Source organism: Columba livia, chromosome 14, assembly GCF_036013475.1.
Source record: "Columba livia isolate bColLiv1 breed racing homer chromosome 14, bColLiv1.pat.W.v2, whole genome shotgun sequence".
Taxonomy (NCBI): Eukaryota; Metazoa; Chordata; class Aves; order Columbiformes; family Columbidae; genus Columba; species Columba livia.
Window position 1 is genome coordinate 12,790,390 of NC_088615.1, and position 17,467 is coordinate 12,807,856.

Sequence of the window (17,467 nt, forward strand, 5' to 3'; positions counted from 1 at the left end):
CTCCTTCTCATTCACAAAACTGAACAATTCCATCTTTAAAATGGGTGCTTTCTTTCCAGGGAAATTATTGCATCTGTACTCAAACTAGTTCCGAGTTATGTAATGCCCATGATAACCGAACAGTGTGCTACTGATAACTGCACTGGAAAAATGTGACTTCCATAATTTCCTCTTTTGTAGCAAATGTTTTGAAGGTTTCTGGATTTCACCTCATAACTGTTAAGTTTGTCACCCACATACTTTTGAAGAAAAAGATGAGTGACTCACTGAGGGAACAATTCTTTTCTACTTATCAAGCACAAACATGTGTTTCTTAGGCATGAAACAGTTTCCTATTGGACGTTGTTGTTTTCACACTTCAAAATACTCCCAAGCAAATTGTTGCACCTTTTCTGCAGTACCAAACTTGCTTTTTACCATCCGAAGTCAGTACATTTTTACGGTGCAATTGTAGTAACAGAGGATTACAAAAGAAAAAAAATAAGATTCACTAGTTAGAAAAAATATTAACATATAAATAAACCATTAATACAATATAAATAATTATTAAAAGAACTTGAAAAAAGAGTATATTCCAATTCCTATATATTTCACCATTGACAAGTAGCTGCACAACAACCTTAGAAACTACAGTCACAATTTATGATGCTTAGTTCTCACAGGTTTGTAGGCAGCTGAAGAGGAAGAGGATCAGCGGGGATACTGGTACATACCATTTGAATCACAAAAACCTTCTCTCAACCCAATAACAACAACAAAAAGATAACATTTTTTCGAATACTAACATCACTGTGGCTTTATCTCTAGCAAACAGAAAGATAAAAGAAAGTATGCTCATTTGCCATGTGACTTGAAAAACTCAAAACCTGAATTATTCCTCAAACTTGAGAACATAATATAGAAGAACTGCCATACCTGATCAGTCCAAAGATGCATCTTCCTGAATACTTTGTCTCTGATAAAAGCCAACTGTAGATATTAAGGAAAAAAGTATTAAAAACTTCTGCCAGAAATATTACAACTTCTCACAATTACGCTATCAAAAGCTCAGGAATACTGCAGAAATTAGGATTAATAATACAGGCACATTTATGACTCCTGAGTTGTTGGGGAGGGAAGGAACCAGAGGAGTGCATCACCACATGGCAATGTGCTGAAAGAATGCACTTGAGAGAAGGCAGCTGTGCACTAATAAAACATTAGCATTGCTGTTTAAGAGTTTTATCCACAAAGGAGAAGCTGGTCAACCATTTTTGAGGTAATGTTATAACTCCTCTATTTTGGAGGACTCCTTTCCCAGGGAAAAACAAACACACATTTAAAAAAACCCTGCTAATATCTCCAGAACTTATGTAAACCCAGTACCTTGAGAATCCACAGAGAAAAGACACCAGTTATTTACAGCTGTCAAGCAGCAAAAGTAATTTTTCTACTCTCTATTAAGCTGGAAAAGGGAACATTGTACTAGGGTTAAAAAAAAAAAAAGATGCTATCCTGCCAAATTACTTCCACCTCTGCCTATTGCACTAACAGCAACAATGAAAAAAAAAGCCCCTATTAAAAAGAAATAACTTGCTTTTTGACGTCATTTGGAACTCTACAAAGATAAAGGGAATACAAACAGCAAGGGGAGGATGTTCCTTCACGGTTTCCCTGAGCCTTCTGACCCAAGATGAACAAAGCACAGAAGACTTCAATTCTGGGTGGGAACTTGCAAACAGAAAAGTAAAGACACCCGAGACACTGTGCATTGCCAGAAAGAGCAACTGATTTTCTGGTCTTCCCATGTAATTTGAAAGGAAAGATGATAAGGAGAAACAAAGAGGTGTATTTTCTCTGCAGCCATCTTTTTTAAATGGTGTGCCACAAAAATATTAACTGGAAATATATATTCTGTGCATCACACACCAACATATGAAGGCAAAAAAAAATAAGCCTATTAAAAAGCTTACTGTTGCCTTACATGCCGAAAGTACAGAAACTTAAAGGGTGAACAGATACTTCTATACATACAGCCACCCCTTCTTCCAAACATCACTTGAACCTTTTGCTGTTGATAGAAATAACCCTGTCTCCCTAGCAGCGTGGGGGTCCCATTCATTTCTCCATACATTCTCAGAAAGTTTTACATTGTCCTCTGCAACAGTCCAAGCACATTCCTGTGGAAGCTGGCATTTATTTATTCAGATGAACATATACCTGAGCGAGTGGGCTGAAAGCACTGGTGTCTATAGCTATCCACCCACCACCCACTGCTGCAGCATGCTACCCCCTTTCTCAGCTTCAGGACAAGAATATAATTAAAAAATTCTCAACTTTATGCATGAGGCATGGAGCACCTTTCCAATTTACCGTCCTCAGCACCAGGATGATGTCAGAAGCACCATTTGACAGTGTTGTTGCCTAGTGATACGTCATAATGACTTTGGCCACCACTATGCCTTTCAAAGAGGTTAATAACCATTTAACTGTTCCCATTATGCTCTGCCTTTATAACAGTTGTTACACGAATCTGTTATTCACTAATATTGACAAGACTTAAGCTACTCATCTGCACTTTCTCCAAGAAACAATTTTGTCTGTGTTTTTTCTTTTCAGGAGCCATACACACAAACTGCAGTGTGACTCACTGTGCATATTAATAACACTGATTTCTGCCACACCTGAGCCAATGGCCTGGGAGAAATAGGTACACAGATGTTTGGTTGCCAGCCCATCCCTCAGTGAACAGGCAAGAAATCATGGACAGAAGGAATATATGGCAGGAGCCATAGTGAATTAAATAGGAAGGAGCAGCAGTGAATGAAATAAAGCATGAACACGTTGACACCAGTGATGGAGAATCTTCTCCCACCTGAGAAGCATGAATACTAAGCACGTCCTTTCAGAACAAAAACGTTTCAGAGCACAATTACAGAGGCAGCCAATGGTCCGCTAATCTGGTGATTCAAGAGGCAAACCTTTCTACTGCTGCACAAACGGAAAATATGCTCATTGCCCACAGAATTAATTCAGTTATACCTGGAATCATCAATCATATTGCAGGAAAACAGCTCTTCCTGAAGAAGCTATCTGCATGGGCCGTAATAATGCCTGCCTGTCCACATATATTTGCTTCCCAACTCTCATGCTGCAAAGCTTCTGCCTCAGTGCTTCTTCTCAGCAACCCTTCATGGCAGCTCTTATTTTTGATAGACTACTCAAAGAATGTCCTTGAGAGGATGGATATGACAAGAGAACAATCCCCAAAACAGCCAAATATGGAACTGTAGGGAGAAAACAGGTCCTTCCACAGCAAGTTTTATAGCTTTTTCAGGTAATTTGAGATTCATGGATTAGCATTATAAATGACTGGAAATAGGTCCAGGTGCACACAGAGTAATGGACTCATTTGCTGAGAAAGTGGTACTGCATGTAGGCACAGATTTAGCAGTGAAACTAGAACTTTAAAGTCTCTTACCATGTCTAGAACCTCTCATGCCTGGTACTAACTGCTAATTAATCCCTCAGTTAATTTGCTTTCTTCAGATTTGCTCCAAACTATATAATTCTAACTTAAATATAACATAAGACAAGAAGATATTACTACAAGAAGAATGCCATACTGAAAGGAAAGAAACTTGGCATCTTGAACTCTCTTAGAATTTGTCTTGTCATTCACTTCCACAAATGAGTCATTCCAAATTTGCTAATTTATCCTGGCTCATATGGCAGTTTCTAAGAATTAATCCTAACATTCCATCCTGAAGTATTAATCTTAACATATATTACTGCTCAACAATAATTTATCTTGTTCTTCATTTATATCAGTTAGATTATTTGAGTGATCTACTCCATAACATAAGATCTCGGAAAAACCTGAAATAAAACAGCCTTAGCTTTGTGGGTTTGTTTGTTTGGGGTTTTGTTTGTTTTCCCCGACTTTTTCTTTAGATAGTGCTTTAACACAGAAATTACTCCTTACACATCACCACCTAATATATCTAGTGCAGCATGTATTTCCATTTCCAGATGCTTCAGAGACAGATCATGTACTTGTGTTTATATGGTTACCTGTCACCACCATCACCACCCTCCTTTCTTTTCCCTCCTTTTACTTAGTTGTTTGTATCCTTGAATCATCTCGTCTTCTTCCTTCAAGCCACAGTAGCTACCTAATATTAGGTAAAAACTGTTGCTACACTTAGATAAGAGTAATTGTTTGCACTACTAATACACACCGTCCTGTGTCTGAGGGGCTGCTGTAGCTCCAAATCCCCAGTCCCAGACAGCACCAAGAGCAGCGTCCTGGTGTCACCCTGGGGTGCCCAGCTGCATCCAGACAGGCACATGTATCTTCCTGTGAACCATTCCCAGAAATACGTATGTTAGAATGCAGCTCATATGGTCAGGAAAACTGGCCATGTGAGTTTGTAGTCTGTCTTTCATCCCACCAAGTCAATTTCATTTATTTTGATGCATAGCCTTTGTAAATGGGGTAGACACTGTGCTGGTTTTACTGGCAAGTCAGAAGTATGAACTAATTATTTTGGTTATTCATTATCCTGCTGAGACAAATATTACAAAGAACAAAAAGCAAAACTTAATAAATTAGCTGGCAATGCTACAGCAGTGTGAGTTTTGAACATTACTCAGGAAATATAAGCACTATGAAAAGATCTCCTGAAATCAGAAATGCTGTCTGGTAATAACAACGTAAGAAGAAACGTGTTCTCTAACTACCAGACATGAATTTTGGAAATTTGGTTTTCAAGGCACCAGGACTTTGCAGTTCATTACACTCTCAATGACTCATAGAGTGAATATGTCCTTTTAATCGCTCTTTGTTGTCTTGACCCTCATTATAAGAGGATCGTTTATTCGTTCAAGATAGGCATTACTCTTGTGTTCACAGAGTTCTGTCTTATTCTAAGCAGACTTGCTGCATCCCAATTCTAGCAGATAATGATAAACCAAGCTAAAAGCACAGCCATGCAAACTAATAATCCAGAGTGGGAGAGAGAATCCTCTCAAAGTACAAAAGAGAGCTGACAGAGATAATAAATTAAACAAAGATTTACGCTGATCACCATAGGGTTAGACCTTTCAATTTCTCTATTACATTGATATAATGAGTTTAGTAATACACTGTGGGGTACTCAAAAACATACACCTGAAATAAACTGCCTTGACTGTGCCTCCAAAGGGGAAGTGTTAGAATTTGTAAACTGGGCAGTCCTTTCCACTTCCCACCAGAGCTACATATGCATCTTATAGAGGCACAAATTCTTAGGAGAGCTTTCTGCATATTTGGAACATGTGCTGTGACTGACAGAATGCATTAAAAATAGTAAGCACTAAACACTCAGGTTACACATTCCATTTTCATGTTCCCTGAGACTTAAAGTCTCACCCCAACTGATTTCCGTACTTATACCAATATCAGTTTAAGGTGAATCCATTCCATTCTCTGTTTAAAAGCTGGTACGAACCACAGATTTATATAGGCACTTTGAGTTCTCAGTATAATGGAAAATTATTTATGTACATACTGAACAGATCAAATTTTATTGACTTAAAAGCCTTAATAGTCTATATTGACATTGACATTGACAGTCAATCAAAATTGCATATAAAGTGCATGTTACAGTGTTAGTTTATTGTTTTGTTCTGGTTCCTTTAGCATTGACTAGTCAGATAAATGGTTAAAAGGCCATGAAGTCCTGAATACTATAGAGCTTTGAGAAAGGTTCTCACTTTGTCAGTGAAAAAGCTGTTAAAAGTTCAAAGTGAAAAAAGAACATGAGCTTATGGAAGAGGAGGAACTGGCAAGCTTAAAGAGTCTGAGATAGTCATTAAAGCAAAGAAATGGAAGACTTACTTTTTGTCTTCTTATAGACATGTATTAAATCTTACCTAACTGACACTATTCAAGAATAATAAAATAAGAATGTCTGGTCTTTCTGCTTAGCATCATTTTCCCTAAATAAAGAATCCTTTTGACTTAGACCTTAGATAAGTCCATAGCATATGCGTTTACCCCATGGGTTTTTTTAAAATCAAAAAAGAAAAGTAGGCAGAAACCTCGGTAGTATTTCACAGGAGTTTCACATATTCCACTGTCAACTCTATCCATTGTATAGAGGCAAAAGCAGCAACTTATGACTTATTGTCTTATATTATGAAAGCTCAAGAGCTATAATAACAAACCCTGAGTACTACACTGTAGGATCGAATTTTCTAATCTTTTCACAGGCATGACTATCCGAGGGTATATATCACGTATACTAATTGCAACACACTGACAATGAAGCCAACACAAAGTTCACCAAGTGCCACAACAAGTCCTTTTTATACAAAATATGCTCACATAGAATTTTTACTTATATTAATTAAAATTATGCAAGCATATTAATTAGTGTTAACACTGCTTCATCAACATTGCAGTAAGAGGGTATGCAAAGATTTATTATGGTCTTCTACCATATTAACTAAAGTGTTTTTTCCAAAATGCAGTCTTGCACAACTTGGTGAATACACACACAAGGGTAATTTTGCTTACGATTATATTGAATTCTTTTTCACTGAATGTTAATGAATTTTAAATTTTCTCTGTTAATTTTAATTTTTAATTATGGCACAATATGAACTTACTGGAGCTGATTAAAAATTGATTCATCCATTCTTTATTGAAAGTTCTAGTCCCAAATTCCTAAATTAGAACGGGCTTCTTTTAAGTGCAATTTAAACTTTAAAGAAAGAAAGTATGGAGAGTCATTGTAAATACTTTTAAATGCTTAAGCAGTTTTTCTTACTATTTTTCTTATGATGTATGGATATGGGTAAAACAGAATTTCCTTTCACTAAAACACCCAATTAAATAATGCTTTCAGTTTTGTGTATGTAGCTACATATTTCATAAACAAATCAGTATGGTGCCACCAATACAATATTTCTTCAAGTATTAATGGTTTCAAGCTGGGTTTCTGGTTAAGTATGTCAGTACTACAACAGAGTGGTCAAATGGCACATGGAGGGAATCTGTATTACATGAAATACAGACCAACAATCTTGCCAAGTGTAACGCCAGTGGAAGAACCCAAACCATAACACAGCAGCAACTGCTGCGGAAGTATTTTGAGACATATATACATACAAAATGTTCTATTCATGTGGATTAACAAACCATGGAAGCAAGGAACTCTAACTAGTCCACACACTGTAAAGAATTTGTTAAAGATATTACCATCACACTATGTACAAAACATAAGAGATAAAAGGTGTTCAACTTGGTCTCAAGAGAAACTTGTATTTCATCCTCTCTAAAGATAGGTACTGGCAATTACATACGGAAACTTAATAATGAGTTGACAAAACCAACTCTAAAGTTCCTCACAGTGGGAAACACCACATCCTTTTATTACGTAACAGGTGCAATAAAATAGAAGGGGCAGGGTAGAAAGCTTCAAGACAGCATGACGGATACCAAAACTCACCGTTGGGATAAGCCATGAACTGACTCACCCAGCTTCTGCCATTGGGGACACAGGTTTGTATTACTATGGTTCATCCACAGCCATTTCCTCAAAACCACTTAGAGACACTGGAGACAGTTTCAGATTTTCTGCTATGGACTGGAGTTCCATCTGAAAATAATGAAGCTAATATTTCTACCTTAATGCCATTATTTAGCTAGAGTTCAAAGGTAGATCTGAAGTATAAGATATAAAGGACGCAAGCAGTCCTTAGTTCTCTGCTTTTCCTCAGAGGCTTGCTCCAGAATGAGAATGGTGCAGGGGTTATTCTCTCTTCAAAGACAACTTCATTCCAAGTCATACTTTGTACACATTTCTTTGTATATAAATAGTACTGTATGGTAACACTGGTGTCATAGCATAGTGCTGCTGCACATTTTTTTCCACCTTATTTTTTCTCAATTTTTGTCTAAATATTCAGTTTTGCAATTACTACTGTGCATTGTTCTTATACATAGTTAAAATGAAGATTCCCTCCTTGGGAGCCTATCATTCCATGGGGCTGTGATTTCCAATGAAAATACCTTGTTTATTTTTGAGGGTCCTCTCCCAAGAGATGTTACATTAAATAATTTATACTTGAAATACACAGAGATTTGACATCACTGCTTTCCTGCCTATGTAGACGCCAGCCTTCAGAATACCAGACATATGCTACCCCTTGGCAAAGATTTGACACTGGCATCAGAACAAGACATTGATGCAAAAAAAAAACCCAGGGAAAACACTGTAACACTACGTGTTGAACAGTAATGCTACATATTACTACTCCTGCTTCCAAATGCCTGTTAGTGCTTTCCTTCACTAAATAAACTTAACTACCCATGAAAGCAGATTAAATATATATGTATATATCTATGTATGTATTGTGAGCCATGACCAACTTTGCCAGTAGATTGTATAATACAAGCTTAAATCTAATTTAGTAGATGTAAAATAAATTTTTAATTTATAAGCATTTTACTTCAATATCCACAATACTAAATGTTTAAGAAATTGTCATAAATCTCTGCATTTACAAAGAAGCCTTTTACTAAAACCTCTAGAGGAAAGGTCTGTTTGCTGACTGTGAAGCAGTGAAGAGAGAGTTAACTATGAAGGTGAGGGTGGGGTGTGCACACATATATATGTATGCATATACATACATAGATTCACATACATATATACGTATTTTTAAATAAATATACACACAAATATATATACATGTATTTTCTATACCACTGGCTGGCAGAATGGAGTTTGAAAATGAGGAGTCAATGTGAAGAAGGATGTGTGGGCCCACCACAAGCTTTTTGTTATTATTCTCAGATTTTTAGAATATATTCAGGAAAGTTTCCAAAAACACATATGGAATTTATGCATCCTTTGCACCCACTGACATTCATTGGGGTTTAGAGGATTAACTCCATCAAGATCCACAGAAAAATCTCTCTGCTAGGATTCACACAAAGGCTGTTCTTCTAAAGAAATCCCAGTGGTGAGCTTAACAATGTCTTGGACAGGAGGTGAATATCTTCAAAGCTCCACAACAGTTCATGCATGCCAATAGAGGCTGAAGCATGATCAGTACAGAAAGATCCACAAATTTAAAAATATATTGGACTGAGCTCTTCATATACCTTGGTATACTCTTTTGTGTAGTTAGCTAATGGAAAACAATCACTTTAAAGAGCTGCACATTTATTAATTATACATTCCAGAGAAACAATTTATTTAATACTATGCCAATTTAAACACATTTAGGATTTGAAATCTTAAGAGATATAATGATATACTGGAACAATCTTGATTACAGAGTTAATTAGAGAGCAAGTAGTTTATTTTTATTAAAAATTAATAATTCATGCACCTTAATTGTTGGATAATGATGGTTTTGTCTGTTTTATGTAGTCAAATACTATAAAACAGTGCTTTACAGGTATGATTTAAAGTATTCATTTTCATAAAATACATGTCAAAGGGTTGCTGTTAAAGCAGTTATCAAAAAATCTATTGCAAATATAAATACTTCTCATTTAAAATGAACAAAAAACTCATAATAAGTCTGAGTTGCCAAGGCTTCTATTTTTTGCTTTATCAAGGAAAGCCATGAACTGTTCTGGAGTTAACAGTCAGAATAAACTAGGATCACAAGTAGACCAGAAATTCTGAGGGGCCAGTCCTCTTATTAAAGCTGAAGGTTCCAGACAGGAGCTCACGAGCTTTCCTTCAGATTTAAACCTTATCTTCACCCACACATGAATAAATGGGAAAGTCATTTCTGTTAGCTAGATCTCCCATTCAAGCAGAAATGCAACCATCACAGTTCCTAAATATTCTGTCTACACTAACTCAATTTTCTCAGCATTATTTAGTTGTTCTCCATGTTTAAACCTGATAGAAAGACTTCCCACCCATACTAATTAACCTTACTCTGCAGTTGTTCTACCTAGTTGTCCTTGAGTATTGTCTTGTTCTCTTCTGCATTGTTCATTTGAATTAGCTGGAATTTCTTCCTAGAAACTGTAATCTAAAAATTGTATTCATCTTTTTGCTTCTTTTTTTCCTGTTTTTCATTTCCCAAGAGATATAAATCAATTTCCCAATTTAAGCATATGACAAAGAGCACTCCCTTTCAGAGCATCCTTTCCCTTTTTCTCTCTTATTTCACTTACACCAGTCATAGCAGTTTTTACCTGGCAAGGCAATTTTTGATTAATAAGGGTCTCTCTATGCTCAGGTGACTCCAGCACTAGCTGCTGAGTTTATAGTACATATGTCAAAAATGTGCTATGAAATTACCAGGGAATGTCATACACTCTCTCTCCTGAGAGAGAATGAAATAGCAGCAAAGAAGATACGGTGACAATCTATATGCAGCATCATCATAATGGGGATTATTTTTTAATATAAGGTCACATTGAACATATTATATCCCATGCTGTCTAAAAATGATCAGCATGAGAACCACCACAAAATTTCTATATATCTACTGAGAAGCGCTTAATGAAATTTCCCCCAGGAATCAGAGAATAGTTGGGGTTGGAAGGGACCTTCAAAGCTCATCTAGCGCAACTCTGCTCAACCGAAGGGACATCTTCAAACAGACCAGGTTCCTCAAAGCCTTGTTCAGCCTGGCCTTGGATGACTCCAGGGATGGGCCATCTATGACCCCTCTGGGCAACGTGGGCCAGTGTTTCACCGCCCTCAACATAAAAAAATTCTTCCTTATATCTAGTCTGAACCTACCTTCATTCAGTTTAAAAACATCACCCCTACATTTTCTAAGTCATTTTCTGTCTTTGTTAAAGACAAGCAATATTGTATTTGTCACACTGTGATGCACTAAGTAACTATTTTTATTTGATGATGTTCACTGAAGAAAGTGCTAAGACAACTACTTTTTTTGGACTGGAACAGTAGAGAAAAGCATGTATTTGCAAGATGAAAAGCATGTTAACAGAAGCCTGTTTATAACAACACATAATATAAACTGATGATTAACCACGATTGCACACACGGCAAATGAAAATTATGCACAAAATCAAAATTCATGCATATATGTATAAAGATAAATTGAAGACTGCGTAATTCTAGGGACATGTTGTTCTGTTTTTTTTGGAAAATGTCTACTTCCCTTTGAAGGATAACACAATGTAACTACAAAGCAGCACTAAAAGCAATGCTGTTCTGAAAGTCCAAGGAGGCAGGCATGAATTTAAAGTAGTAGTCTAAAAACCATGACTAAAAGCTCTCTCTCTTCTCTCCCACCACCACCATTTAAATTCAGTTAGTACAAGGTGTAGTCTCACATCATGTAATACTATTATGAATCAACAGTCTCTCCCTCTTTTATTTTTCAACAAGGACTGAACCTGCTTCTGAACTTCTGGACATTACCCCTTATAAGTGAAGTTCAGAAGCCAAGACAGTAAAGAGAAGATTTATGACAATATTATTTTTTGCTGGGATAAAAAACTTCTTGTAGAGATTTTAAACAGAAGGTATTCTTCAAATTAAACTTTGCTTACCATAGCCCTAGATTGAAATAACAAAGATAAAAACAAGCATAAGCATAAAATCCAGCAGCTTGGACATGCTGCATGAAGGAAACGACACAAATGATGTGTCGGTGTGCCCAGTGCTTTGGAAACCTGTACATTAATGCAAGAAGCGTGTGGAAGAAACAAGAGAAGCAGAATAGGACTTCTTAATAATAAGCACTTAATGACTAATACTACAGAAGCTTAGTAAATTAGACACTTCAGTGCAATGGAAAAGGCTATTGTATTCAAATATGACACTTGTCTTGAGCTCCAAATTTGGGAAGTTATCCTTGCTGAAAGTTTGGGAACCTGAACTTGGTGTTAAACATGTTGGTGTTCATTGCAGATGACTGAACCATGAACATGCTGTGGGAAGAACTCTCATGCACAAATACCACAATTATCCAAGGCACAATACAAAGTAATAATGGAGACTTACACTACAATAAACAATCCTTAAAAAGAGAGTGAATGCAGTACAACATCAATTAATCTGGAAGTTATGGTGTTGATAAATATTACAGATGCACCTACACATATAGGAGGCTGAAAAAAAGCAATCGATGCAAAGACTGTTCTACGTTTAATCAATAGAGAGGAATTGACTGAGATCATGGTGAAATGCAGCTTGGATGACAATGATCATGGTATGATAAGAGCTAATGAAATTTAGGAAAGGAAGGAGGCTGGACAGCACAAAAGGAACACCTAGACTTTAAGAAAACAGAGTTCAATAGATTCAACAAATCCCTAGGTAAGAGCTCATATGATGGGTAAAAAGAATTATGAAGAGTGGCAGTTCCACAAACAGTATTAATGGTGCAAGAACAAGCACAAACAATCCCAATACAGAAGCTGAAAACAACTAAATCAGAAGCTCCTCACCAGTGTCAAGCAAAAGGAGGAAGCACAGAGAAAATGGAAATGGGTCAATTATACTAAAAATATAGGAAGAGTATTAAAGAAAATTAGAAAGGTCAAAGCATAAGATGGAAAGAAGCCAGCAAAGAAATCTAAGACAACAAGACATCACTGCAGATGTTAGCAGCAAGAGGAGTTACATGTCAGCCTATTGCTGACTGGAGAAGGAAAGCTATCCAATTACGCCAGGGCTGCTCACATACTGCATGACAGTTTTGCTTTAAAACATTAACTGCAAGCAGGTGGTAAGAACATATAACACTATAGGAAAGAGTAAAATCTCAGCTTAGAATAAAGAAAAACAGGGTAAAACAGTTCAGCTACCCATATTGACTGATGAATTTACTGAAACAGCTGCAAAAATCAGACATATTAAAGCTCATTAAATACCTGTGAGGTATTGAAAACCCAAAAGGTAAAATGAGGTGTCTATCATTAAAAGGGAATGCCAGAAACATAAGCCAGTCAGCTCTGGAAGTATAACTGAAATACTTGAATTCCAACCCATCCCCCCAATTGATCACAAATAACTAGGCATCTGAAAAATAATATGGTAATGCCTAAGAGCTGACATGGTTGGTCCAGGACAAATCATGTCAAACTAATTTTCTCATTTTCTTCTCTTGCAGGCAAATAGACCACGTGAATGAGGAAAACTTGTGCATTTGAATTTTAGTAGAGCTTTTGACACAATATATTCTAATAGGTGACCCAGGGAAGCACAGCTGCCACAAAAATAATGAAGAATAGGAACAAAAAATATTTGGGATTACTGTACCTGTGAAATATTTAATAAAGGTTTACCATCAAATGATAAAACGCACTCACTGGAGTTTCAGAGGCCTATTTGTAGGTGTGCTTCTATTCAATATTTTCTTTGTTATCCTAGAGAAAGGAACAGGAAGTATGTTTATTAAATATGCAGCTCCCACAAAAATAAGAAAGACCCCGTGTACACTGGAGGAGAGGTCTAGAATTCACAGTGATCTCGACAAACAAAAAAACAATCTGAAAATAAATAGATGAAGTTTAAAAACAGACAAATTTGTTAACAGATGAAGCATGAGACAGTAATGTCATGCCATTACAAACATATAATAAAAGTTATAAAAATTTGTGCCTGCTTTAACAAAAATAATGTAAAAATGTATATAGGTAAAATATAAACCACAGTGTGTAAGCATACACATATACAAGCAGGTAATAAATAACGTGAAAAATCCTTTTCATAATGGTTGTCCTCTAGCCACTGCTGGCAAGCTTCAGCAAGACTACTATTGCTTTAGTGAAGCAAATGAAGCTGTCCATGGTGTCAACTGTGCTTTAGCAAAGACATGAACAAACTGGGGTAGAAAACCAGAGATGTAGGAAACATAACAAAGGAAAGACTGAAAGAACAGGGAATGCTTCAACTCAATAGTTACAGCAGAGAAGTGAGAGAGTAATGGACTTAAACTACACTAACAAATCAGCTTAGAGATTGAGAAAAAACTCTTGTAATAATGAAAGAACAGTGAAATTAACTGCCTGGGGTAGTCATGGCATAGCCATCACTGGAAGATTTTATAAACAGGTTACACAAACATTTGTCAGGAACTACACAGCTATAATTTATTCTGCCTTGAGGGTCTCCCAGATTTCTTTTCCCAAGATCCTGTCATCCAGAATAGTCATTAACTTAACAGATAAGGAACTCGCACAAAATAAAGGGGTTCTGGCATCAAGTTTCTGCTCTTATCTAGACAAATAAATATTTCACAAACACCTAGGTCCCAGACTTGCATACTGATCAGCTGCACCTTACACAGATGCCCAGCTCCTGAACTGTCATCTTGCTGGCAATCTGGAGTGTTTTCTTGTTTACCTACAAGAGATATGTGCACCTGAAAGACCTCATGACAGACTTTTCCTCTGAACTGATATAAATTTTGTGCACATTCTTCAAGTTTTGACCACCCAGTAAAAAGTATTTAGGCTGCAATTCTTCCCCACCTGACTTTATTCATCAAACGTGCAGCTTCCTGTACTCATTTGAATCTCTTGGGATGGAACAAACATATCAGTTGGTATATACAGAGTATAGCCCATTTTCTTGGACTAAATAGTCTTTCATACAGCTACACACAGGTGGGACAAATCCCAGGATTCAGAAAACACTTACCTACATTACTTTGCAAAATTAAGAAGGGCACCACATTTGGGCCTTTAATGTTTCTAGCTTACATTTCAGTTATCATTCGACTGAGATGATAGCTTGACACCTTAAAGTTATTTTATGCATATTCAGATTGTGTTAACTATTTTTAGCTGTGTTTTTTAACTGAAGTGTGTGAGTAAGCATATTTTGTCAAACTGCAAAGTTCAGCAATGTGTTTAAAGGCAGAAGCTCCTTTGAGGTTTAATGCAGTCTTTTTCCAAGCAGCACGATTTCAATCCAAATTTCAAAATATTACCACTCCACTTTGTGCTCTCAAGGCAGAAAAAAAAGGACAAAACCTCACAAACAAAAACATGCAACCCCCCAAAAAAACCTCAAACACCTCATTACTTCATGTTTGACAAGCCTCCTCTATGATTAACGTGATGTAAAATTTCTTCCTGATCACCATATTCTGAGCATCCTTAGCAATGACATTCCACCCTTTAGCTAGGAGTGGGTACATGGCTTTGAACGGAAGTAGCTTACAGGCTTCCATTATTTCACATTATCTGGGAATGAGTGCAGTGCAAGCTGTGTAGTGTCTGCAGTATTCAGGCAGGGATAGAACAGGTCTTGCTCTTCAGAAACGGCTTACAAAGTCTGGGCTAGATCCTCAGGATGAATTTCTGAGTCCAAATGCTGTAATACACAGGATATACTGCTCTTCTCCCCTGCTGCAAAGTGAGTGCCATGAACACGGTTGTTGAAGAACAGCATATGGAGACTGACAGAGGGAGGAGAATCAGATTATACTGAAGTGATGAGGAAATGCAAACCCAGCATATAAATTGCCTGCAGCTAATGAAACCACAAAAACGTAATCACTGCCTAGGGAGGTTTTAGTCAGGAATGAGGGGAGAAACAGCTTGTAGCCTTTGCTAGATCACAGGAACCACAAACATGTCATCCACCAAAAAGTCTCTGAATCCTGTACTATGGAAGTTTTCTGTAGTATTGCCACAGGAGAAAATCATAAGGCAAACACTGAAACAAACCCTGACATTCATTAAAATAGATTTTTTGGAAGAATTTGGACAGATTCAAATATGAAAACAAACATATTATTGTATCTTGAGTTTCTCTGTTTGACAATCTAATCAATAATATCAATAGGATTCTTTCAAGAATGGTGCTGCAGTTTGATCGGCCCAGGGATAAGCCTTTAATTATAACTGGGAAACAGAAGCATTTTCCTTGAAAATACTAAACAAAGTAATAACTTCTTCTTCTGTAGAACTATAACCATTATTAAAGTACTGCAAGATCATATTTTAATGAAAAGCATCATAAAAAAACATGAGGCAGTTTCAACTATACAATTCTAATACTATTTTTCCACCACCTTGTTTCTTAAGGTACTATTTCAACATAACTCCTTGCTGATTTATCTTAGAAATTATACATCTATGTATGATGTAAACAATTACAGCCAGTAGAACGTTGTTTTACAATATATGTAACAGGCAGGAACTAGCACCTTAATATGCTATCTCTTTCCACCATATATATGGTCAGAATTTTCAATTAGATGTTTTGTGTTTTTACCTAAAGTTTTGGTAACATTAAATTATATAGTATCAAAAATACATAATTTATGCAGGCATACAACACCAAGTAAACTAGAAACACCCTAGTTTGACTTCACACAGAATAATATTGCCTCCCTAGTCAGTGATTACATTTTAGTGGTTTCATTACCTCCAGTCAAGAGAGATTACTATGATCTTTTTAGCTTACTATTTTAAAAATAAATTTTCCTTTAGCAGAAATACTTTGCTATTCTTTCACACTTCTGGGTTTTTAAACAGTTGTTTTCCTTATCTATACTATTTTTATCTCAAAAAATATCTTCACTGACACATTTCACTGCTTTGCCAGATCTGTGGTATAAACTATGATATGACCTATAAACAGGACAAAAAGTCAGTGGAAATGGCCATATGTAACTTTATGTAAGGAATCCTGTGGCTCATCCTGTAGCTGACATTTGTGAGCTGACTCCACAGAAATCAGTTGCTGCATAAGGTGACCGTACTCTGCCTGTTCTGCTGGTGGACACTCAGGCAATTAATATTGGGCTACAGTAGCACTGTAATGGCTCAAATTTTCTCCAGGCCCTGGTCTTATGTCTATATATATATATATATATCTTGCCTGGGGAAATATGCTAAAATATCATAATTTCAGCTTGCCTCTGCTCAGTTGTCTTCTATTCCGGTACGCAGAGCAACTGGGAGAAGCAAAGCCAAGCAAGGACCGCAGGACTGGGCCAGCAGGACTGCGTCTTGGCTCGCTGGCCTTCCCAGGGGAGTAGCATTGGAGCCTGAAATTACTAATGAGGTTTCTGTCGCAGACAAGTAGTATTTTGTTTCCAATAGAAATAGTATTCCAATCGTATTTAATGTGATAATCTGAATATATCTTAAAACATTAATACGAAGAAGGTGCTTTCATTTCCTAGAATGATACACCTATGATCAACATTTTAACATCTCATGTCTGTGAATTCCAATACATAAAAGGAAAGCACATCCTTTCAAGGAAACATAGGCAAAAAACTCTTCATTTTACATCAGTCTGCAAAAAAACACTGCTTTAAAAAACCCTTCATCTTCATGGGTATTTCCTTATGGCATTTTTCTTTAATTATCTCAGACATAAACATTAGAGAAAGGACTGATTAATTAGAAAATCTCTTGAACTATACACCTGATGTCTAGAAAAATTAATATTTGTTCTTTAGAAGGTCTGGGATGTGATGAAGGGAGGTAATTTAAATTAGCTGCAGATAGTTCACATTACTGGAT

At 36.5% G+C, this 17,467-nt stretch overlaps 1 long non-coding RNA gene across 3 annotated transcripts in view; it reads right to left on the bottom strand.

The window, feature by feature from the left end:
• Window positions 1-17,467, bottom strand: part of LOC110359534 (uncharacterized) — a 255,312-nt gene that overhangs the window by 97,172 nt on the left and 140,673 nt on the right. For all 3 annotated transcript variants that reach the window (XR_010466202.1, XR_010466201.1, XR_010466203.1), the window contains exons 5-6: window positions 13,289-13,345; window positions 916-969 (exon numbers count right to left, since the gene is read on the bottom strand). This is a non-coding gene — a long non-coding RNA (uncharacterized LOC110359534). The remainder of the gene's footprint in view (window positions 1-915; window positions 970-13,288; window positions 13,346-17,467) is intronic.